The sequence below is a fragment of the Phragmites australis genome, chromosome 10 (genome assembly GCF_958298935.1).
Source record: "Phragmites australis chromosome 10, lpPhrAust1.1, whole genome shotgun sequence".
Lineage (NCBI taxonomy): Eukaryota > Viridiplantae > Streptophyta > Magnoliopsida > Poales > Poaceae > Phragmites > Phragmites australis.
The window spans coordinates 548,639-573,726 of record NC_084930.1 but is presented as its reverse complement, the minus strand read 5'-3'; the positions used below and the strand labels follow the sequence as shown (position 1 = coordinate 573,726).

At 46.9% G+C, this 25,088-nt stretch overlaps 1 long non-coding RNA gene and 1 pseudogene across 1 annotated transcript; both read right to left on the bottom strand.

The window, feature by feature from the left end:
* Positions 1-10,303: 10,303 nt before the first annotated feature.
* On the bottom strand, positions 10,304-14,072 carry LOC133931069 (uncharacterized; annotated as a pseudogene).
* A 5,053-nt stretch (positions 14,073-19,125) lies between these two features.
* On the bottom strand, positions 19,126-21,844 carry LOC133930353 (uncharacterized). Its single transcript, XR_009911742.1, has 2 exons — positions 21,603-21,844; positions 19,126-20,846 (listed from the first exon to the last, which is right to left on the bottom strand). It is a non-coding gene; the product is annotated as an uncharacterized LOC133930353 (long non-coding RNA).
* Between the last annotated feature and the right edge of the window lie 3,244 nt (positions 21,845-25,088).

Below are 25,088 nucleotides of genomic sequence, written 5' to 3'. Positions count from 1 at the left end.
CAGGAGACGGCGCCGCCAGAGTCGGCGATCACGGAGATGGGGCCCGTGGGGCCCGGCATCTTAACCGTGAGGTATGCGTAATGCACGGCCATCATAAACTTGGCGAGCGCCGGACGCCCGAGGATGGCGTTGTAGGGGAGAGGGAGCTCCGCGACGTCGAAGAGGACGCACTCCGTGCGGAAGTTGTCCCGGCTCCCGAACGTCACAGGCAACTCGACCTGCCCGAGGGGCAGGGAGTGCCCGGGGGTCACTCCGCAGAAGGGGAGCGATGGCTTTAGGCGCCTGGAGGACACCTGCAGCTTCTCGAAAGCCTCCTTGGAGAGGAGGTTGAGGCCGGCACCACCGTCGATTAGCACTCTGCCGACCTTAACATTGCAGATAGTGGGAGACACTACCAGAGGTAGTCGCCCCACGGCTGCAGTACTGGCGGGGTGATCAACCATGCTGAACGTGATCGGAGCATCCGACCACCTCAGGGGCCTTGCGGCCTCCTCGCTCGGGGTTGCTGAGCACACCTCGCGTCGCATGACCTTGATGCCACGGCGCGAGCAAGGCGTGTAGGCGCCTCCGTCGATGAAGGCGACGGCGTGCTCGGGCTCTTGGAAGCCGAGCTCGGTGTTGTCGGGGGCGACCTCAGCATTGCCTCCTCCGCGGGACTCGTCGCGCTCCCTCTGGCACTGCTCCACGAGTCCTTTGACCGTACGACACTCCGTGAGGTCGTGCCATCTGGTCTGGTGTATGGGACACCATTTACCTGGCTCGGGCCCCGCGGGAGCGGGGACCCTCGCTGGAGCAGGAGCTCGGCCGGGGGCCGGGGCTCTTGCGGGAGCCGGTGCCCTAGCTGGTGCCGGAGCCCTCGTGGGCACGGGGGCCCGAGGAGGAGCCCTAGCAGGGGCCCTTGCGGGACGTCGGTCGACGCCCGGCCGGCGCTCTTGCCGGCGGTCGGGCTCTTGCGGCGCCCTATGGGCGGGGACCTGGGTCGGCTCAACGGGAGCGGCCTCGCGCTTCCTTCTCTTCTTCTTTTCCCGCTTGTCGGAGTGGGAAGAACTTGGCTGGTCGGAGGCGGGGCGAGGAGCATGCCACGCCCTGGCCTCCGCAGCCTTGGCGCACTTATCGGCCAGTGCGAAGAGTTCCGCAGTGGTCTCGATCTCGTGCGTACCTAGCTTTTCGAGCATCCGCTCGTCGCAGACTCCCTGCCGGAAAGCAACAATAACAGCATGGGGGGTCACTCGCGGAATAGTGTTGTGAACCTGGCTGAAGCGTTGTATAAAGCGCCGTAGCGTGTCCCCTTCCTGCTGTTGGACGGCGTGGAGGTCGCACTCCAAGCCGGGGCGCGTAAATGTGCCCTGAAAATTGGCCACAAACTGGTGGCAAAGGTCATCCCAGGAGCTTATAGACCCTGGGGGTAAGTTCATAAGCCAAGAGCGGGCGGAGCCCCTCAAGGCAACATGAAAATAATTTGCCATCACCTTTTCGCTGCCTCCGGATGCTTGGACGGCCGTTGTGTAGATCTGGAGGAACTCGATGGGGTCGATGGACCCGTCGTACTTCTCCGGCAGCTCGGGGCGGAACTTGGAAGGCCACCTGACCCGGCGGAGCTCGGTGGTGAAGGCACGGCAGCCGGTGCCGTACCCCGCAGCACGAGTGGGGGTCCTTGGTGGCGAGTGGCGGCGAGCCGGGGATTCCCGGTGGCCTTGGGCCGGGAGAGAGGAAGCCTGGTCCTCTGCCCCGACCCCCTGCCGGGTCTCCCGCTGGCGCTCGAGAGTAACTCGGGCGTCCTCGTGGCCCCTCCGCTCGTCAAGACGCAAGCGGAGGTCCCGGGCTTCGGACACGGCCAGGGGGACGGCACTCTGCCTGGAGGCCCCTCGGCCCGTGCGGACGTTGCCCGTTGAGGAGCCGGCTCTGGCGGCGTCACGCTGAGAGGTGGTGCGAGGACTACCGGCCTGCACCTGGCGGCGAGCTGTGCCAACCAAAGCGACGACATCTTGGATCCACCGGCCTTCCGGAGTGTTCGGCGTGGCCTGAACGGGCGGGTGCCTGAGGAGAGCATGCGCTGCAAGCAGCGCGCTCCCTGGGCCGGCCTCGCTGAATGCGAGCCTGCGCCGAGGTGGCACCCGATGCGGTCCCGAGGCGGCCCTAGTGGCTGGGGTCCCGACCTCCTGCTAGGGGTCGGAAAGTGCATCGGCAGCGGCGGCGGCGGCCTTGTTGGGCCCAACGCCTTGATCCCCTTGAGCGGGAAAAACCGCGCACGTGGATAGCGGCTGCTGCTGGAACGCAGCAGCGACTGGGCTCTCCCGGGAGTCGGGCAGCACTCCGTCACTGGAAGTGGAGCCGGAACGCTGGAGACGGTGCCCACCAGCCATCTTTTCCTGTGGAAAAAAGCAAGCAAACAAATCCAGGGATACTCACCCCTACCTGGCGCGCCAGCTGTCGGAGGATGAACTCCTGTCGCAGGGATCTCGAGAGACCCCTTTTTAAAGATTCGGCGGGGGGATGATCCTGAACGAGCTCGTCGGGGAAATAAATGGGAACGGAAATAAATGCAGCGGCTGGTGGTGGGGGATGATCGACCTAGTGCAAAAAAGATGGATGCACCGGGGTTTAGACAGGTTCGGGCCGCACGGGGGCGTAACACCTTACTCCTGTGTGAGCGCTATATCTTTCCTTGAAGGGAATTCTTCAAGGATGTATCTGGTTACAAGGGTGTGCTGTCTACAGAGAGCTTGAGGCTCCCGTGTTCTAGCTTTGCTCGAGCTTGTTTGCAATGTTCTTGTTCTATCGTCTCATCTTGTCTTGAACCTGAACCTTTTTTACCTGAATCTCGAACTGGGGCTCGCTTTTCGTCTGGGGTCTGGGGGGTTGTCTTTATGTGTTCTCCATCCTTTCCTTTTATAGGCGCGCCGACCTCGACTTATCCTGAATGGAAAAGAGGGGGCGCGAGTGCCAAGGCGTCACGGAGAAAGGCGTCATCATTCCGTCTTGGCGAAGTGACAGGGGCGGTGGAAAAATGCGGCGTGCATCCGACCACCCGCCACTGTGGATGTCCTCCGGCGCCATTAAGAGGGCCCACCGGGCAGCCACGGAGGTGCTCGGCGCGCCCACCCTGTCTTGTTCTTCTGCCAGGGCAGGGTGGCAGGCGGAGTGCTTCGATTCTGGCAACGTTATCCCGAGGCACCCGGATGAAACGGGACGGGACCCGTTCATTTAATGGACCCACGCCCCCCTGCCAAAGCATGGCAGGGTCTGACACTAGGGCGTGGGCAGCTGAGAATGTCAGGATGTCAGGATGTCAGGCCGCGCGTGCCTATTAAATGCGGCATTGGGCCTTTGACTGGCTAACACCCCGCCGATGGGACCCTTCGGGTCGTCGGACGATCTTGCGCGAACCTTCGGGGAACCGAGTCCTCGGGGGCTGCCACGTGCAGCCCCGAGCACTCTCTCCCGAGCACTTCGGTGAGACCTTCGGGGAACCGAGTCCTCGGGGGCTGCCACGTGTAGCCCCGAGTACTCTCTCCCGAGCACTTGGGGGGAGACCTTCGGGGAACCGAGTCCTCGAGGGCTGCCACGTGCAGCCCCGAGCACTCTCTTCCGAGCACTTGGGGGAAACCTTCGGGGAACCGAGTCCTCGGGGGCTGCCACGTGCAGCCCCGAGCATTCTCTCCCGAAAACTTGGGGGAGACCTTCGGGGAACCGAGTCCTCGGGGGCTGCCACGTGCAGCCCCGAGCACTCTCTCCCGAGCACTTGGCTGTTTGGATCATCGGGGGACTACAGTGCTCGAGGGTAAGTGAGAACCCTTCCGAGTACTACCTTCCCGGTACTTGGACTCTGCGGATCATCGGGGAACTGGGGTGGTCGGGAACCAGAGGCTGCGGCCCCGAGCACCTTCTCCCGGGACTTAGTTTCTTCTTATCCTGCAGGGTGGACCTCGTGGGATGGTGACACAGGGCGGATGGCCGGCCCGGTCTCGGGACTCAGGGACCCCTAGTTCCTAATACACTGACAGGTACCCCAGCTAATAGGGTCAACGAAGGGTGCAAACAGCTAGGGGAACATGCCTCCTAAAAAGCTAATCGATTGATGGGTTACCACGACCAGTACAAGGCCTCCAGCGACCAATCTTGCTACGCCTTCACACAAACCCACGACCAGCTGTCACGTCCCAAATTCCATAATCACATTATTAAGCATGATTATGCTTCTTAAGCATTATGTTTAATTTTTTGTAATTCATTTGGTGATACTAATGCAATTCGTTTGAAATCATTTGGATGAGAGAAAGGAATTGAATTCGCAGTCAAACGTACTTCTCTCTCTTGTACGTGGGCCCACCGGCCAGCCCCACCATCTCTGCCTCCACTTGGGCAGCAGCCCCACCTGCTCCCTCACTCCCACTCCCGTGCCTCTCACCTCTCCCAACTAGCCAAAACAAGGGAGCAGCCCCCTCTCACCCCCTCTCTCTCAAACTCTCTCTTCCTCCCTCAAATCCGAGCTCAAGAGGAGGAATTAAGGTATGCATGTGGTACTCACGCGATCACAAGCTCATGAGCTATCCATCCCTCCAATTCATTTTTGTTTTCCTGGAGGATTTGAACCGGATTTGGTGTCTTTTGGTGTTTAGGGTTGAAATGTGAAGAACACTGGATTTCTTCGCCTTCCGAGCTTTCCCTCCGTTTTCTCCTTCAATCGGTGGTCCACAACCTCGGTAAAGGCCATTGGGTGAGTCCCCTAAACTCCCATGACAAGAACCCGCCTTTTGGATGGTTGGATTTCGAATTTTGAGCTAGGATTTGAAGTTCATAAGTTTTTTATGAATTAGAAGCAATAGCTGAGTTTTGGTTGATTTTAACGTATACATGTTGTCCTACATGGTAGAGGAAGTCAATGTGATGCTCTAGGTCCAAGTCCCTACTCCAAATGTCGTCGATTTCGTCGCCAGTGAGCTCCCAAAGTGCCCCCAGTGACTCACAGCGGTATGACCGCCACCCCAAGATCGGTCAGACCGCCAGAGGACAAAACCTTCTACACGGGGGTAGTCTGATCGCGTTTCCGGCGGTCTAACCGTGATTCTTGGTAGTCTGACCGCCAGTATACCTGCGGTCTAACCGCTGTATACCCAGACAGCACAGTTACTGCTTACTAAAACTTATAAAATTCATAATAAATTATTTGTAGCTCCAAAAATTATGAAACAAATTTTTGTTGGTTTCATAATAACCTAGTCTACCTATTAAAAATATCCCCAGCCATGAAATAATTAATTAAATTTCTGATATTAATTAATTAGGTTAAAGCTTCATTAATTCACTGTTAATTCATCATAAGTCCAAAATTGATGAATCCAATTTTGCTAGTTTCCTTATGACTTGTTCTATCTAGGAAAAATGTTTTCATATATTATATACATATTGTGGTATATTTTTCGATCCCGACGTGCCCCACCTTTGTGAGCCAGTGCATCAAGGCAAGCATCTATCATATTGAACCCTGTCAGTTGAATTGAATAAAGTTTAAATATTGATAAATTATGCTTATGTATAGGTTTGCATGTATAGGATGTCGATGTCGGGCTTTTATGGGTAGAACCTATGTTGATCGTATTGTCTCTACCTTGAATTATTGTTGATCTATATCCTTATAGCCTGGGTTTATTCATGATAAGATCTAACTTAAAAGTGATGCGAGATGCTTAGCAATGCATAGGTCCTCGGTAGAAGTCGAGCGGTGGAACATCCCGTCGTTCGCGAGCTGTAGGTTAAATTACTTTCACAATGATTACCATGTTGGGTTGTTGGTGTTGGTTGGTCGAGTGGTGGGTATGAGACGAGATGTGAGTGGTGTTAGGGGTGTCATCTGCTCTCAAGGAAAGTCCGGGGTAGTTTGGGAAGAGAACCCGGACACCGTAGGCCGCTTGCATCGTTTAAGGCCGATCGTCGGGGTAGTTGGCTTTAGCACGTACCTTACTCACCACATGCCGATCTAATGGTAAGGCGAACTGAAAACCTTCGCAGCTGTGGCTTTGTGGGCGTAGACATCGATAGTGTGAGTGGACGGGCTTGTAAGCAGTACTAGTTTGCTCTGGGAGTAGTTCTAGTATCGCCGCGTCGAGCGATGCATGCCCCACACGGTTGGGGCTGGTTGGGAAAGGTTATCACGAGTACCCCCTTATGTGCACTTTGGCCGGTGGCATAAGTTGTATGGTCCTCGTGTCGTGTGGGTCCAGTAGTATCCCCCTGCAGGGTGTATAAACAGTTCGAACTGCCGCGCTCTCGGTCATGAGCATGCTATTGTTTCATTTACACCCGGTCGTAGAGTTCTCGTGGTTGGTTCGGTTGTATTGTTCGGATCTATGGTTTGTGGTTCACATATGTGGGAGGTGGTCGAGATGACACTTGTTATACATTGATACTAATGTGGCTTCAGTTTCATATGATCAGTTAGTAATTGCAGGGTAATTTCATATATGTTGGTTAAGTTAGTTGCTCACACATATGTCTAGGTTGTTCACTGCATATGTTTTACTTAATCTTGTGGCCTACTCTTGCTAACAGCTCAATGCATAATCCTTGGAGTCGGGATATTATATACCCATATTGTGTAAGACTTGTGAATACCTTCGTACTCAGGGTGCTGCCCTCAAGTTGATGCAGGTTCACAGGCCAGTGAGGAGGGGGCAGTGTTTGGCTACTTTGCGCCTGCCGATCAGGGTGGCGGTCAGGAGTAGCACACTCTACTCCGAACTCAGTGTTCTGGTATGGAGCCTAAGGGCATGTGGCTCCATATCCTTTTGTTGTATAGCTTTTAGTCTTCCGCTGCTTAGCTCTTTTGTTGGTTAGGAGTTGAGCAGGTTTTAGTCTCCTCCTAGCTCTCTTTTGCTATAAATTGTGATAACTTGTTGCATGCTTAAGAACTTGTAATATAATGTTAATTACCCACTCTTTCTTAAGTTTTGTTGCGATGTACATGTTGGGAAGGCATGTGTTCCAATCTTGGGCATAAAACACGTGCCGGGACTACTGGGATGATATTCTGGTTAATTATCAAGGTTATGATTATGAATAATGATCCTCCTGGTGATTAATTAGAATATTATTTGGATGGTTTCTCACACCAGCCCCCCTGGACGCGGGACCGGATTGGATGTAACCCATCCGAAGTGCCTTTATTGGATACTCGTCCGAACTCTTCTCTTCACCAGGCACCGGCTCCGACGGATAAGGTCGTGGGTGGTGCAGGGGGCGTTGTCCCATCCCGTAGCATTAAAGGCTACTGAGTGAGACTCTACAGGCTGATGCAGCGCCGCACAGCAGATGGGACGTTGTTAACCGCCCGGCAAGGCAAGTGGACGGAGATGGCGCAGAGAGGCAAGTAGACAGGGACAGTGCAGAGGCAAGTGGACGGGGACGGCGCGGAGAGGCAAGTGGACGGGGACGACGCGGAGAGGCAAGCGGACGGGGACGGTGCAGAAAGGCATCATTCCATCCTACCGCATTAAATACAACAAGATAGGGCTCTACAGGCTAAGCAAAGATGGCACGCAGCAGCACGATATACAATATCGTCAGAGCAAGTTGCATGCCTGGTACTCCGTAATGATGGTTTGAGTTAGATATTAGAATGAGCAGAGGCCATCCGTGTAGGACCCGCATGTAAGTTCTCCCTCTCCCTACTATATAAAGAGATGAGGACCCCGTCTGTAATAGGAGAGATCAATTCTGGCAAACTGCTAGAACACCGTCTGTAACCAAGTGAGATCTACGATAACGCAAACACAGGATATAGGGTTGTTATCCCCCAGGAAACCTGAACCTGTATAAACCCTAGTGTCCCTGAATCCATCATCTACACACAGACACATCCAGTCCCTGAAACATCGTTCACGCACCCACTGTCCAACATACCCCGGAATCACTGTCAGGGATTTACCCTCGACAGCATGTATATGTGAATTTTATGCCTTTAGAAATAAGAAGAACAACTTCCCAAGGTAAAAAAAAATTCAACTTAAAACAGAAAACAAAAATCACAAAACGAGAGAGAAAACCGAAACGAAACATGGAGCCAATAGTGGGAAACTAGAAGGATATGAGCACAAGCAATTGCAAGAAAATAAACTCCATTCCTCAAAGAGATCAACCCTATTTTAGCAGATTACAAAGTGATTTTCTCTCTAAAAGCTCTAACCTATTACAAAGGCTAAGTCTATCCTCTTCTCTCCTCTAAAACCTATCTCTTGGATCTTAAATGGCTGGCTCAAGGCCTCAAGGGTTGCAACCAGCCCTCTCTCTCTATTTATAGGCCTAGGGAGGTTGCTTAACCCTTAAGCTTCCTTGTCCCCAAAATACCCCTTGCTTACAATGGTCTCCCACCTACCACGGAGGCATTTTGGTCCGAATTTTGCTCCGTCCATCGAACGGCCGTGACACCTTCATGACTTAGCTTCGTCTTGACGCTAGCTTCATGATGATGCCACGTGTACTCCACCCTTCCACGGTTTTGAGACCAAACCATGAAACCGCCTTACACGCTTCTCAAAGCGTGACTCACAGTTGCTTGACTTGACCTCAAGCAACCATCCCGATGTCAACACGTGTATTCTGTCTCGTGATCTTGACCGTCGGCAAGTCTCTCCCGCTTCCGATCCCTCGGGCCGCCTTGTCACATGCACCAGCATCCCCTTCGCTTGACTTTGTCACAACGTCGTCTTCATCAACCTTCATCGCATGTTTTGCTTCACCTTCACGTGCAGAGCTAGGATCACCCTTGACTTCACTCGGCTTCCTTGGTTGTTCGGCACCAAGCCTTCCGCTTAGCCCCGATCATCCTGCCATTGGCTGTCAAGTTGCATCCAACACCTGCACATCATAAGACAAGCAAACATGCATCTCCAAATCCATATAACATCATCACATGTTAGTTCAATTCAAAATATATGCAAAAAGACAGTCATGACAAAAATGTGAACACCGGATGTTCCTGTGTGTTCTCCTAGGGAACACTGGAACATCCGGTGAGTAGAACTCCATTTTGCACCGAGAAAATTTCCTCTCTAGAAAATATAGTCCAGTGCTCACATTTCTCACACCGGACCATCCGGCACCTTTAACTTTTTGTCCACGTTGGAAAATTTGCTCTCTGGAAAATATAGTTCGGTGCTCTCTCCGGTGCTCACATTTCTCACACCGGACCATCCGGCGCCTTCAACTTATTCTCTCCATGCTAGAAAATTTGCTCTTTGGAAAATATGGTCTGGTGCTCTCTTCGGTGTTCAATATTGCACACATCGGACTATCTGGTGAGGCTACCGCATCAGACACACACATTGCAGGCCTTCTGGAAAAAAAAATAGTCTGGCGTGCACCCATTGCCAACACCGGACCATCCGATGCTTTCTTCAAAATTTGGAGCCAAGATTTCACTCCTGCAGAAAATAGTCCGGTGCTCTCACTTGCCTTCATCGGACTATCCGCTGCTCAGTTCCATTTTTGCTTTTTGCACTGTAATGCTCCAATGCACACATTTGCAACACACACACACCAGACTATCCGATGAGGTCAAAAACCCTCACACCGAATTATCTGGTGAGTGTAACATTCCTGCTCCTGAGACAGAAACTCCAACTCCAATTTTGGTTAGTCAAGGTACATACCCATGCTTATACAATCTCAAGAGCATCAAACCAAATCAACAACTTGTCAATCACTCATTACAAGCAAACTAAGGCATATCTCAATTTGGTTTCTCAGTATATATAATCAGATTTTTTATACTAGCCACGGAATTGCGCGTGCCATCCCGCTAGTTAAATAAAAAATCAAATCTCTTTATTCGGCTATTTCATTCATTTGACAACCAAATTGATTTCTGATTTGGCTATTAAATTGTTCAATCACCTAATTAGGCTCTAAACCATGAACTGTTAAACTTTGTCATCAACAGCTACAAGGGGCGAATATATACAAAAGCAAGTAAGCGTATAAGCAGGTGGTCACAGGTCAGAACATGCATGCAGCCGGGCATGCTGGTCCCTCAGAGCCAGACGCCGCTAGAATCCCAGAGTGCCATAGCAGAGACGACAAAACCAGCAATGAGGCTCAACATGTACTCAATTCAAGGCTGCTTTCAAGCTATAACAACAAGAGCAGCAGGAGATAAAACAAGCCTCTGGAACCTGTCAGCAAAGGTCTCCATGCCCATGAGAAGAAACAGGGGGGCATATTGACAAACAAGACAAGACAGAAACATGATTGTTTTCCATAGAAACAAAATAATCAAAGAGCCATTTCTGAGGCCGTGGTGATCTCTTCAAGGATAGGTGGTACGTCTTGGGTTCGGGCAGTCGATCGATCCACCAGCATCGTCTTCCTCGGGATGCTCTGGCCTCTGGAACCTGTCAGCAAAGGTCTCCATACCCATGTACGACAAGAGGAGCAACACATAGGAGAGGAACTCGCCTCCTTCACCCAGGCTCTTGGCGTGCAGGTACCCCCTGCATCTGCTAGCAGAATAGCAGAGCATCTCCACCACACGCCCTCGATCAGCTTCCACCGCTCCATCAACGCTTCAGCGAGCCTGCATGCTTCCCGGAGCAGAGGGCCCGCAGAGTCGGCAAATAGCCAGGGAAAGCAGCTGTACCTTGTGAACGATCCCCTGCGCGAGCCTTGCTCCGTCGAGCGGTGGCTCGCCGTCGTACTTGACCATCAGCTCGAGATGAGAGCAGGCGCTCGAGAACAGGTCCTGCCTGGTGCCGGGCATCATCATCTCGGGGCGAAGGAGAAGCAGGTATGCCATGTAGCTGGATATCTCTCTGGACGCAGTTGCGGATTCTTGGGAAAGAGGAGCTGTGCGGTATCCGGGTGGTGAAAGCAGAGGTCCGTGGCGATGTGCGAGAGGACTCGTCAAACGGCACCTGTAGGCTCGTGCGGACTGCCCGGGCGTGGCATCCCTGAAGAGGATGCCCCCGCCTGTTCACACTCCATTGGCCTCTGAGCTCGTTGAACCTCCTGAAGCTGGCGGCGTCGTGTATGTACTCCTTCCACCCGTCTTCCAGTTGATGAGCAACTAGTTTTGTGATGCCGAGGGATGAGTGCCGATGCCCGATGTGCCAGTACATGTTAACGTAGTCGTCGCAGCCGACGAACGCAGCAAGCCTCATCAACCTGCTGGGCCTCTTCGTCCGGGCAACGAAGGACATAATGTTGTGCCGCCGCAGCAATCCCGCACCGCAAGATGTACGTCACCTTCACATCACTCTCGTTGTAACCACCATCTTTCCGTGCTGCCGCCTTAGCGAACAGCCGATGGCTGCCAAGCTCAGCGCAGCAGTCAAATAGCACAGAGTGCAACCACCATTTGGCACGAGCACCTTCTCTGTAGTGTATACAAGGTTGAACATACTGGAGAGCATGGTATCCAACACACGGTACCGTCTTTAATTTGGTGCTGATGGAGTTTCCGACAAGAAAGACCGTAGGGCATCGAGACAGCGAGAGTAGGGAACAATACAAAACGTTCTGCAAGTAGAGGCGCCTCAAGCCGGCTGTAAGATGACGATAGAACGACACGACTGGGGTTGTGCTTGTACCCTCCTTCATCTCAACAACACCGGCCAACTTTGCTTCTCGTACATACTCTTCAAGCTAAGAGAAATGTCATTCAAATTGTCTAAATCTGCTATTATTGCTGCCACTGCTGATGTTGTTAGATAATTTTCATGTGCCAGTCTCCGTCTTTTTTCTTCCCAAAATACTGCGTCGGAAGTCCAAATCGTGCAGCACGACGATAGCGCATCATATAATCTGAACACTTGCCTTGTCCCGATCACACTAGCACGGGAGATGGCCAGTTCGTTGATGCTAGCTCTCTTCAGAGCCCATGGCTTCACACTGAATCTGATGATCCCAACGGTGAAGAGCAAGACCGCTGCCCAAAGCAGTAGCATCTCTCCGTTGGCTGGCCAAGAATTGCAGAACACGTACAGGGCCACGCTGACCTGGGACAGCAGGGTCAGAATGTGCCGCTTCCACAGCATCAGATTGTCCAGGGACAGCCGGCCAAGACTTGTCCTCCATGTTGTAGGCACTGATGGTGACTGGTCCGCCCAGGTGGATGAGGAGAACGGGGCTCCACAGGAGCTCCAGGATGGAGTTTTTTTTTCTTCCTATTTTAACTTTTTTTAAAATCATATTCTGAAAATGAACCGAGGCAAAACTATTTTGAGTTTTGACCCCGGGCTCTGCACCACGAGCGATGACTCGGATGTTGATCGTGTCTGCAACAGCCTGTGTGGTGCGGACACGGTCAACATCCGCAACATCGTCCGTAGCGCGGAGCAGCTGCGACACAACTATGCCAGTTTTAATCCCCGGATTACGTGTCATGGGTGATGACACAGATGTTGACCATGTCCACGTCACCCAAGCTGGCGCGAATACAGAGCTCAGGGTCAAAACTCAAAATAGTTTTGCTCCCAGTTCAATTTTAGAATATGTTTTCAAAAAGATCAAAAGAGGGGAAAACCAGGATGCTCCTGGCGGCGGCTCCCCCGCTCCCGTCGGCCGGCACCTTGCGGCAGTTGAAGAGAGTAGCGAGGGCGTATATGGCCGCCGCATCGCTGCCGAGGTAAGCAAGCCATATGCATAGCCTAAGCCAGGATGGTATGCGTAGTGCACGCTTCGTGGCAGTGAAGAAGAGGAACAACTGAAGGAAGACGCTAGAGAGGACGAGAGCGCGGAGCTGCGACTCTTCCCACCACCGAATGGCAGAGGAAATCTCTCTCTCTGTCAGCAGCTAGCGTTTGCTCTTGGAGGTGGGGTGTAAAACTGGATTATGGATCGGTATGGGCAATACATCCTTTTGAGTAGGGACCCAAAATGGCTTTGGGTCTAAAGCGGATACGACTCATACGCTAGCTCTTTGCCCTTTCCTTTTCGAGAGGTTCTTTCTTGTCTTTTCTTGTAGGCAAATCCAATCCTCTACATATGTTCCATCCAGTCACAAATACGTAAGGTTTTGGACAAACTTCCGGTCCAAGTTTTGAAGTTTTAACTATTGATATCCTTCAAAACATATAGATTGGAATCATGAAATTTATATGGGTAGATTTATCTACAAAAGCATTTTCACATATCAAAATTTTATTGGATTTCATAAACATATCTATTATCTTAGTATTTAACTAACAAAAGAAGCTAGGATAGGTAGTAAAGGATATAGAGTTGTGTACCATTAGATTGAATGCCTTAACTAATTTTTTTTATAGAATGGAGTTACGTAAATACAGTACAGACGGCATCCACCGTATAAGATTCATTGACCCATATAAAGTAAACTTGACAATGATCCAAATCAAACCAAAAGAAACCGAGGACTATGCATTGGAGTGTATTCTAGAGCTATAATTGAAGAAATACATACTTTTACCCTACCACTTTGGGTATGTGTTTTCCTCCGTTCTACTCTTTTTGAGCAATACAACGTTAGAAATTAGAACCAACTAACCTATGGTGACCGATGTGCAGTTATCACTGGATCCTCCTTATCATCCAGTCAAACATTAGCAAGATTGTTGTCTTGGGCTCACAAAATAATCCAAAAGTTATTTAATTCTAGTTACGATAATAATCACACACATACAAAGTGTACATATGATACATCAAGAAAAGTATTAGACATCGGCCATACGCTAAAGAATTGATAGTCCGACACGACTTTCCTTGTAGGAAGTTGGGCCCGAGCAACAATTTATGTGATTTTTATGTAATTGAATTCATGCACGGATTCACCGGAGACGCGTCGCTCCAGGTGACCGATGCTGAGTTAGGCGGCATGCGTATTGATGACTAATTTTCAGATCCGATACATGTTTATAAGGATTGATTTCTTCATTTCTTGAAACTGCAGGTCCTCAAGCTGGCCACATATCGACTCTTGCTTATTGAAATCAACAAAAACAATTTGTCAGGTTCATCAATGACCAAGTCTATCGGACCCTTCCTTTGGGGTCACCTCGTGTAGCTCATACCAGTCCCTGGATTAGTAGCTGGTACGCATGAACTTCAACAGAAGTAGACATTACAGACATACATCGAATAATTACGATAATAGAGTACAACACAGAGTTCATTACAACAAAAGCCCGTAGACATAATTTAACAAACCCTCAAAGCACAGCGAAAACACATAAAAGCGACCCAAGCCCTATAGGCAGCTTGAGTGTAGACGAAACTGGCTTCTCTAATCTTCATCTTCTCTTTCGACGAAGTCAGCCTCTGGATCATCTGGATCCACAATTAGCAAGTGTGAGTACAAAAGATACTCAGCAAGTCCTACCTCAAGGGGGAAAATTAGATGCTTAAGGGTAGATCAAGGATAAGGCTGTAGAGTCTTTAAGGTTTTGCGGAAAGCTAGTTTTGTTGATGCAAGGTTCATTTTGCAAAAACTAACTTTAATAAAAATACTTCCGAAGAGAACACATAAGTTGAGCTTATGGGGGTTGACGGCCCTGGGGGAGATACATCCGTCCCGCTAGTTCCCACAAGTCTTTTGCCAGTGGACACACAGTCCAGGAGGCTTAGGGCACAAAGCCAAAAACCCTTCTTTTCAAAACACGGGCACACAACCCACTCGCACACTAAGGAGATACTCACGCCGAAAAGCTAATCATTGTGACCAAACCATAGCATGTCCTTGACCGAGGACACGGCTATCCGGATAGGGTTAACACTCTGCAGAGGTTGTACACTTTATCCACAAGATATGCACAGGCTCCTACCTTAGCAACTGGTGAAGCTGTCATAACGAGACGCAACGACCTCACAACGAAGTCACAATATCCACCCATGGGGCACTAAGATACCAGGGGCCTTAGAAGATTTATAGGAAGGACCACTTAGCAATCCCAAGGTTTTGACATAGCCTCAACAATATCACCAGCCGGATCTTGGGCTACACACTACCCAAGTCTTCTCCTGGTCCCCATTGCCACCACCGGCCTCCGGTTGGGTACCGCACTAAGTCAGAGGGGTTAGGTCAAGTCCTGCCCATACATGCCATGTGGTTGTACGAGTGGATACTAGGTGAGATGTCACAGCGAAACGGTCCTTATATGACCGAGGCAAGAGTCTCCCAGCAAGAACACCACAAAGGCGAACCTTGCTCCAAGGTAGTTCCCACCTTTGTGGGGCACCTTACTCACCCTCGTCAACCCTACTCTAGAGTTTTCCCAAGAACACAAGTTTTACACGCACACGCACCAAGCACACATCACTTCACATTGTAAAGCATGATTATCACATGTAAATAATCTAGTTCTTTCTTTTGAGCAAAGCAATCCTAAGCATACTAGTAAACAAGCATTCTTCCAAGCAATCATTATAATTAATGTTAGGAACCTTCTAGGGTTTCAACGGAATAAAAGTAACAATGACAAGGCATGAGATAAACAAGCTGGGTCATAACTATTCTAGCATTTCTTAAAAATCACAACTATTAATTTAATCATGCATACTCCTATTGTTTGAAACAACGGCTCTACGGGTTGTATTTAAAAACATAGGATCAACATGATCAACGGTTGTAGAACTTGCCTTCGTTGAAGTCCTCGTCTGCTCCTTCTTCAAACTCTGGGTCCTCGGGGTCTTCCTCGAATGCTCCTTCCTCTAACAATCGCAACAACGACAAAGGCATACGATCAATCAAATGATTAAAACAATGACCAAATAATTTACAAAAATTATGAAATTTATATGATTGGGTAGATCTCGAATTTAGATGAATATCGGTGGAAGAATCGATGAAAACGGAGTTAGGACGGAGGAGAAACGGGCTTCGGAAGTTTTGCCAGGAGAGAAATTCAGAAAAAGAAAAGGGGAGAATATTCCAGGAATATTCTGTTTGGGTCAGCTCACGGCTTGGTTTCTCGGCTCGGCTTAGGCTCAGCGGCTCGGCTCGGTTTTCAGCTCAGCTGTCGGCTCAGGCTCATCGGCTCGGCTCTCGGCTGTCGGTGGGCTCAGCGGCTCGGCTCGGCTCAGGCTAAAATGGGGCCCACTTGTCAGCTACACAGAGAGAGAGATAAAAGAGAGAGAGAGAGAGAGAGAGAGAGTGGAGAGGGGCAGCTCGGGCAGCAGAGAGAGAAGGGGGTGACGGCGGCGGGCGACGGTGGAGCGGCGGCCGGAGGGAGGCGGCGGACCGAGGGACGGCTTTGACCGGCGCGGAGAAGCGGCGGCAGTGCACCGACGGCAGAGCGCCTGCGGCGGGCGGCGTCCGGCGACGTGAGGGTGGCCCAGGTACGCCTATGGGGAAGGGATAGGAGGGAGAGGGAAGAGGAGAAGGGGGCCAGGGAGCTCACCGGCGGCGAGGGCGCTCGGAGTGAGGCGGCGAGGTGCTCGGAGGGGCTCGGGGAGAGAAAGAGAGAGTGTGTGAGAGGTGGAGGAAGGCACTGTTCACTCTTATATAGGGGTCGGCGACCGGCGATGGAGCGGGAGCGCGAGACGAGGCAGCTCGGGGCGAGAGGCGAGGCGCGGGGGGCCAGGTCTGCCGGCACGGCGCGCGACGACAGGACAGCAGGCGCGGCGCGGCAGGCGGCGGGATAGGCGAGTCACGGGGAGGGGATGGAGGAGAGAGGTAGAGAAAGAGGAAGGAGAGAGAGAAAGGGGAAGGAAAATTTAGGGATTTGACAAAGTCATTAGTTCAATCGGCGAGTACCATGAAATTGGCTGGTCTCTCTCGTTACCTTCATCTAACAAGAAAAGACAGAGTTCATACCCTTCGATTAGCAAGAATTCTTAAGCTTCTTATACTTGTTGTAATGAAACTTGACATATATGTGGTGTATATATGCTGTGATGAGACTTGATGTTTTATGACCTAAATTTATATGTGCTTATGTATATATGATGTGATGAAACTTAACGTCTCGTGAATTAAATTTATATGTGCGTGTCTATAAATATATCATACACTATTGGCGACAACGACAAAAATTTAAAAATAGGCACGGTATTGATGGTAACCGTCAAAATTTGAAAAGGACGGAAAACACCTATCACTGTCGGTTGAATCTACGAACCGGCAGTGATGTTGATTTTTAGTGCCGGTTCTATAACCGACACTTAGTCACTAAATATCAGTGGTGGTTCAATGACGATTTTGAATCGTTACTGATGACCGGTTCTGTAGTAGTGCTAAGCTGTTAGATCTTGAGATTGATAAAGTCACCGTAGGCGCCTCGCTGTTGACAGACATGTCACCTACCATTGAAAGAAAATAGCCGGAAATGAGAGACGCAGAGCATCAAACCTGAGATTTGATCCATGGTGAGCAAGAGGTACAACCAACTCTAATAACCATCCGAGCAATGCTTGATTCTCATCAAATGTACGTATTAAATATGTGTTCGGTGTATAATTCCATACTAATACCACGTAATCATTGTATTGTACGATGTTAGGTACTTGAGGTAACGTGGTTTATTGTTACAAAATTCAAGGCAGGTATTATATCATTATGAAAGAAATATTAGATGGTCACGGTACTTTTTGTTCGTGTTCGATAACTTGTAAGATTAACGTGGCGTTAATTTCAATTTTGAGTTTCATCCTATTCTCTCTCTTCGTTCGTGATACCGACTCCATATATTGCTACATTAATTTTAGTTGCATATGCAGGTGATCACATTGCTACTTTTGATGTTATTCCTTGCGCGCTCCTTGTTCTCAGTAATATATTCGTGCACACACTCACGTGTTCGTGACGATGATCCTCAGTTTTTGTTTTTGTAGGACATGATTCATGTCCCTTTACTTCCCAATAGAGCAATTCCTGCATCCATCGGCCATGCACGAGCTATGCTCCATACTTGTGCCAGGGAGATACCTTTTGAGCATATTTGTTTGATATGTAGCTGCTCAATGGCTTCGATCAAGTAAAAACTCGACGACCAGTGTACCTACAAAATTCCTGAAATTGGATCTGACTAACTCAGGGTATCGTGGACATTTCCTCATTTCCTTTTAGAGCATCTTAATCTAAACTTTCCTATTTATGGAAGAAAAAATCCTTTTAATTTGGGACCTAGCTAAACCGTCCGCACACCCCTAATTAGAAAACTACTTGATTAGTTGCTTTCCTAATCAGCCACCTACACAAGTTAGGCATCCCATGTGCGGGAGCATGCACGCATCCATTAGTCATGCCACAAAATTGTGTCACTAGGGTAAGAAGAAGCAACATATCAGATATGGCCAACTAATCTGCCACAAAAGACATCTACTGATTGCTTATAAAAATAGTAATCATAGACTTGCTACACAAAATTACTTTGATTTGCTACATAGTTACAAGGATCAAACATAGACTGAAGTACTGGCAAATGTTCTCAAAATTTCTTTAGCTACAGATAACACCTTTTGATTTCACAAAACAGATATTGCATCACTTCACATTTACTCCTAGAAGCAGCTAAAATTGATTTAGATGCAATGCTTGTAACACCAAATATTGAATTATGTTTCCATTCAATGGAACAAATAAATTGCACCTACAAAACATTGGGAACAACATATCGAATCAGTGTATGCATTTGCAAAACCGAGTAGGACAAGTAGTGCTAAGTTGATATGAATGTTAAACAAGTAGTGCTTCAAAACAGTAGGACATCTAAATAAAGGAGACATTCATATTCTTGTTCTTGCAGCTGACTTCATTAAATCAAATGAACCTTGAGACCACAAATGTTGCTTTATCAATTACTCAGATTTGCATAAAAGACAAAGTGGTGCTTTGTGCAGTTAGAGGTAAGAAGTGCTTTGCGCAGTCAGAGTAAGAACTAACGTAACCTCAATCATATAAATAAGATGAAATTCACTTTCAGAAAATGGGAGAGGAAGTTGGCACCTGACCAATGAAATCAGAACTAGTTTTCCATGTTCAGATTAGACTGGTGGTAATTACAAGAGTAGAAACTGGAAAGTGAAGTGCATAGTTCTTGATGGATGCTACTGCTAGTTGCTTACATCCATGGTCTTCATGGATGGGACATATTGGCTAAGTAATGGTATAGAATTGCCTGCAAAATAGTATAAATATGTAGTACTATAAAAATACCTATGCAGTAAAATCACATCACAAACCATCAAATTATCGGAACTCAGAAAAAAAATAAAACGTGTACTTACAATAAACCTGGATCAAAAGAAATCATCATGCTTACCCTGCTCAGACAAGAGCAGGTTTACATTATGCAAGAAACAATTGGCTTGCTCAAAAGAAAAAAAAAATCTATATTCCTACACAATGTTTACAGACTCAACATAAAAGAATTACTTGTGATGAGGCAAAAAATGCTTATGAAAAGATACAGTATTGCTTGTGGAGAGAGAAAACACGAAAAATAACTATATTGTTATCTTGCTTCTAACAGGACATATTGTCATGGAGAGTTGCAACCTTGACAAAAAAGCATATATGTATTTGGTCACTCAATTAAGTATTTAAAATAGCATCTGATGAAATAAAAATTTGCTTTTTAAAATACGCATACTGCTTTTGGACCTAACTCCTAGGGGGCATCATTTAGCGATCTTGTGTGGTGTATGAGATCAATCGATCTTGTCTCCAGAAAAACAGTAAATTCTAGCGTTAGAAAAACACAAACACTGAACATCACCAAACGAACCAACTACATGTCGACAAATGCTTCTAATTCGTTTAAAATGCTTCTAATCAGTTGAAAAATTGCATACCAACATACAACAACAAATCTGCTACAGTACCTTGAACAAAAATATGGCAATAAGAAAAAAACCTGCTGCATGTTGAAAAATGCTTTTAATTCGTTTAAAATGCTTCTAATCAGTTGAAAAATCACATGCCAATGTGAAACAATAAATCCACTCTAGTACCATGAAAAAAATGTGGTGGTAAGAAACTAAGGAACATATAACAAAATTATACAATTTAATTTCGTAATGACAACAAAAAACAACAAATCTGCTCCAGTGCCTTGAACAAAAATGTGGCAGTAAGAAAAAAAAACCTGCTGCATGTCAAAAAATGCTTTTAATTCATTTAAAATGCTTCTAATCAGTTGAAAAATTGCATGCCAAGATGAAACAATAAATCCTCCAGTGCCATGGAAAAGATGTGGTAGTAAGAAACTAAGGAACAGATAATAAAATTATACAATTTAATTTCGTAATGACAACAAAAAAACAACATGCACTTATAATTGCTCACAAAAATTACCATGTCATACAAATCACAGAAACTAAATAGAAATATAATGTTAACAGAGTTCAAGTGCACTACTTTTGGAGAACTAAAAAAACTGCATAAAAGAATAAGTAAAATTGCATATTAACTTTGACCAAAATACCTCAATATTTTAATATTTTATAAAAATTGCCTTTTGCATATATAAATAAAGGTGCCTCTCTGACATTAACAATACACATGAGTGTATACATAATACTCCTTCCATTTATAAATATTTAACAACTTTGACTTTACTATTTAAAGTTTGACTATCGATTTTTTTCACAAATACATGAGCAAACATTTACAAGTGTATGATGTTATGAAAGTACTTTTAATAGCATATCAAGTGATATTGCTATATCAATCAACTAAATATTTGAAAAACTAGAGTTAGTCTAAGTGTGAATAGTAAAAGTCAAAGTTGTAAAGTATTTGTAAACGGATGGAGTATTATTTAGTATATATATCTAACTACATGATTTCATCCAAACAAAACAGTGTATATGAGAAAGAGCTAGTTCACATACCCGACGCTTCCTACAATGCTTGCTTCGTGACGTAAATGCAATATCCTTTTGCCTTTTTGACCGAGCTATTACCAAAATCCAAAAGAAAAAAAAGAACATAATTAGAAAACATTATCAGCAACACGGGAAGCTCACATAATAATGCTTGTTATATAATACATGACCAATATATACATATCAGGGAGAAATACAAAAAAGCAGATCGCAGTGGTTCAAAAAATAAAAACAAATTACATGCAAAAATTTGAATGCCACACATTCATTGAAATATTCCTTCTCCATCAACAAAGAAGTGCTTATGCATAAACATAAAAATGCTTCTTCAGCCAGGTTAGAAAAATCAGTAGGATCAACGAAGAAAATAAGCTAAACCTAAGCATGTGAAAGGTATCTCTGTTCTATTTTAGAGCGCAATTTACTTGAACATAAGCATCAATACTAGCAATAAAATATCACGTGAATATTATTAACCACAGCATCACTAACAGTGGCCCCCAGTCACAATTCGTGCACGAAGAAACAAAAGAAAGCCTCGATAAACTCCATAGATTCTCCACTCCATGCATCCATGTAATAGGAAATTTTGTTTAAAAAACATAAGCAAATCAAACAAATCAGAAAAATACAATTATGTGTAAGCAAATCAATTGTTCCGGCTAAGAAACAAAAGGCAGCTCAGAGTTAGGATTGGAAAAGACCAAATCAACAGGACATTTGCACACAAATTATGTGACTTTGAGAAGTAAAATTTGGATAACTACAAATAAAATTGAAAAAACAATTTGATGCATTAGCTAGGTAAAATTGAAGCAATTTCGTACCTCTGAAAAGCAGTTCCTAGGCAAATTTGTATAATCCTAAAAGCAAATCGCTGCAAAATGGCGATGTCGCCAAAGTTCGATGATCTGTCGTAGCACTCATGGTAGGGCACAGTGGAAAACAAGCTGCCCAGACCCCAGAGCGTGGGCCACCATCACGCCAGATTTGAAGTGGCTTTCCACCTCCTGGGCGACAAGGGTGCACGGGCGGTGGATCCTACCTCCGTCCGAACGATGACGAAGATGAGCACCTCGTCCCGGCCACCAAAAACCGCACCAACCATCAGCTGCGCCCTCCAGTTGCCGGATTTGGTAGATTTGCAACCCGACCTCACCCTTACAACAGAGAGAGAGATTTGGGGAAGGAATGAGCGGAGAAGCCACATCCTGAACAACATGGGTGCACGGGCGGCGGATTCGATCTCCGTCCAGACTCCGACGAAGGTGAGGATTTCCTCCCGACCGCCGGAAACCGCACCAACCGTCAACTGCGCCTTCTAGCTGCTGGATCTGGTTGATTTGTGACCTAATCTCGCCCTTGTCCCAGAGAGAGAGAGGGAAAATTTTGGGGAAGGAATGAGCAGAGGGGATGAGCGAATGATTGGAAGAGGAATGGCATGAGCAATTGATTTGTAGGAAGAACGATCGGAAGGAATGAGAGATTGATTTGGGAGAGGAACGAGCAAAGGGGATGAGAAGAGAGGAGCGATGGGGAATAATGGAGAATAAGAGAGGTGTGATGTGTGCGGGCCGCAGAAGCGAGCGTGCGGGTCAGTGAGTGAATGCCCGTACGGTTGGAAACTAGTCTTCATCCAGTGAGCAGAGTACATCATCCAGTGAGCCAATTGCGCGCACGCGTACATCATCCAGTGAGCAGAGCACTGCAACAGCGGTCACTCAATCAGTTCCTCTTCCACCTTATGTTTTTGTTCGTGCTTTGTTATTGAGTTTCTTGTCTATAACTTATTATTATTTTTCACGTAGGTTTAAAATGGTGCAGTCTCTATTTTTTTTATAATACATGCTATAGAAGATCATGATGACTATTTTGTGCAGAGAAGAAATGTTGCTGGACATCTTGGGTTATCTTCTTTGCAGAAGATTAAGATTAATACAGTATTTCGAATGCTACTTTATGGAATACCAGCGGATGCTACGGATGATTATGTTTGCATTAGAGAATCGAGAGTCTAGAAAGGTTTGTAAACGTTATTGTTAAAGTCTTTAGAGATGAGTATTTGGATCACTAAATTAGAATGATACTGCTAGATTACTTGCAATTAGGGAGGCAAGATGACTTTTTAGGAATGTTAGGGTGCATAGATTGCATGAATTGAAAGTGGAAAAATTATTCCGCGGCATGACAAAGTCAGTATAGCGGCAATGTGTATGAGCCCATAATCATTTTAAAAGTCATTGCTTCACAAGATCTTTGAATTTGACGTGCCTTTTTTTTAGTTTAACTAGATCTCACAATGATATCAATGTTCTTTAACGTTTCTTACTCTTTGCAAGGCTAGTTGAAGGACAAGCTTCAGAAGTAAATTGTACTATTAATGGTTATAATTATACAATAGGGTATTAAGATAAAACTGTTTGCACAAACTCAAGAAGTAGTTAGGAAAGATGTCAAACGAGCCTTTGAAGTTCTTCAAGCTCATTTTACCATTGTTTGTGATCAGCTAGATTTAGGAAAAGAACACACTATAGCAAATCATGATAGTTTGTGTCATCATACACAAAATGATAATTGAAGATGAACGAGATGTAGATGAAGACTTTCATTACGAAGGTGTCGGCAAAAGTGTTAGACCCTCCCATGCTCATGTGTTATTCTTTTTTGACCTCTTTCGCGGCTTTCGCCTCTTCTTTCTTTGCCCATAAATTATCTAAAGCTTCCCTGTACAATTATCTCCAACTTATTTTTCTCCACCTTCCTACTAGCTGGTTTTCTCATCATCACGGGCTCATTTTTCTGAGGTGGGAGCATTATCATGGCCTTCACGCCTACTTGAGTTGGTTCTAGAAGATGATTTGGCTGTTGTTTTTGTTTCTTTGTGTTCACCTGAGATGCCCTTCTAATCCACTTCTCATTGTATTTCAACAAATTCTAAGAATGCAGCATTTGAAATAACTTGTGGTTATTGTCTTCCTCCTTGTACATAGTATATGCCTAGATAATCTGTGCAAGTGACTATGTCTTATTAAACATATTGCAACATATAAAGTTACAAGCACATTATGGAGAACAAATTAACCTTATCTTGCAATGTCACCTCGCTTTTGTCTCCTATTTTCAGTTTGCTTATATCATCCAACAAACTTGTTAACACTCTCTTGAATGGCACCCCAGCTGTGCGTGAGGAAACTTACGGTCGGAATCACACTGCTTGTTCTCATGGAAATAAACATGAAATCTCTTCCAATAAATTGCACTAGACTGTTCGTTGCCTTGCCATGAGAACACCAACGCCTTGTCTTCATCCTTTGGCAGATCTTTTCTAGTTCTTTGTAACAGAGAGAGATGCATCTTCAATTGGGAATTGTTGCTTCCCTATAGGGCTACACAGTTCAAGTTCATCGACATTGTTGCTCTTGTTCATCAGATTCACAAAATAATTGTCCATATTTTCCATTCTTCACAAATGTCACTGCATTGTGCAAATGGAGATAAAAAGGAGATAAAGGGGGAGGAGATAAATCACACATAAGTAGACATCACATCGAGCTGTTGGAGTTGGCGGTGGCGGGCGATGCTAGAGCTGCTACGGATGGCGGCCGTGTGATCCCTGGTGGCGTGCGGAGGAGGAGGAGCAGGGGGGCACCGGGTCTGATAGGGGTGCCGGAGTGAGGGGGTAGTGTCGGTCGATGGGGACTATTGCTCTGTGTAATGTGCTGTACAAGATTTGCTCCAAGGTGCTTGCTAATAGGCTGCGCCCTCTCATTGATGCTATAATTTTGGAAGAACAAAGTGCATTCGTGCCCGGACGGTTGATCACCGATAACGTTCTGGTAGCTTATGGGAGCATTCACTATCTTAAACGGAAGAAAGGAAAGTCCGGGCCTTGTGCTATCAAGCTGGATATGGCAAAGGCCTACGACCGAGTGGAGTGGTCCTATCTTCGAGCCATCTTACTGCAGCTCGGGTTTGACCCGAGGTGGATTGAACTAGTAATGAAGTGTGTTGAGTCTGTCACCCTTTCGGTCAGGGTCAATGGGCATTTGTCTGAAGTTTTCACTCCTAGTAGAGGTATAAGGTAAGGGGACCCCATTTCACCTTACCTTTTCCTTCTATGTGCCGAGGGACTTTCTAGCCTCCTCAAGTTTTATGGGCTGCGGTACCTCTCAAGAGGCTTTCGTGTGGCAATCCAGTCTCCATGGATCTCGCATCTTCTTTTTGCAGATGATTGCCTTTTGTTCACTCAAGCATGTAGTAGAGGGGCACAAAGATTGGTAGATATTCTCCAAGCATATCAGAGGGGCTCGGGT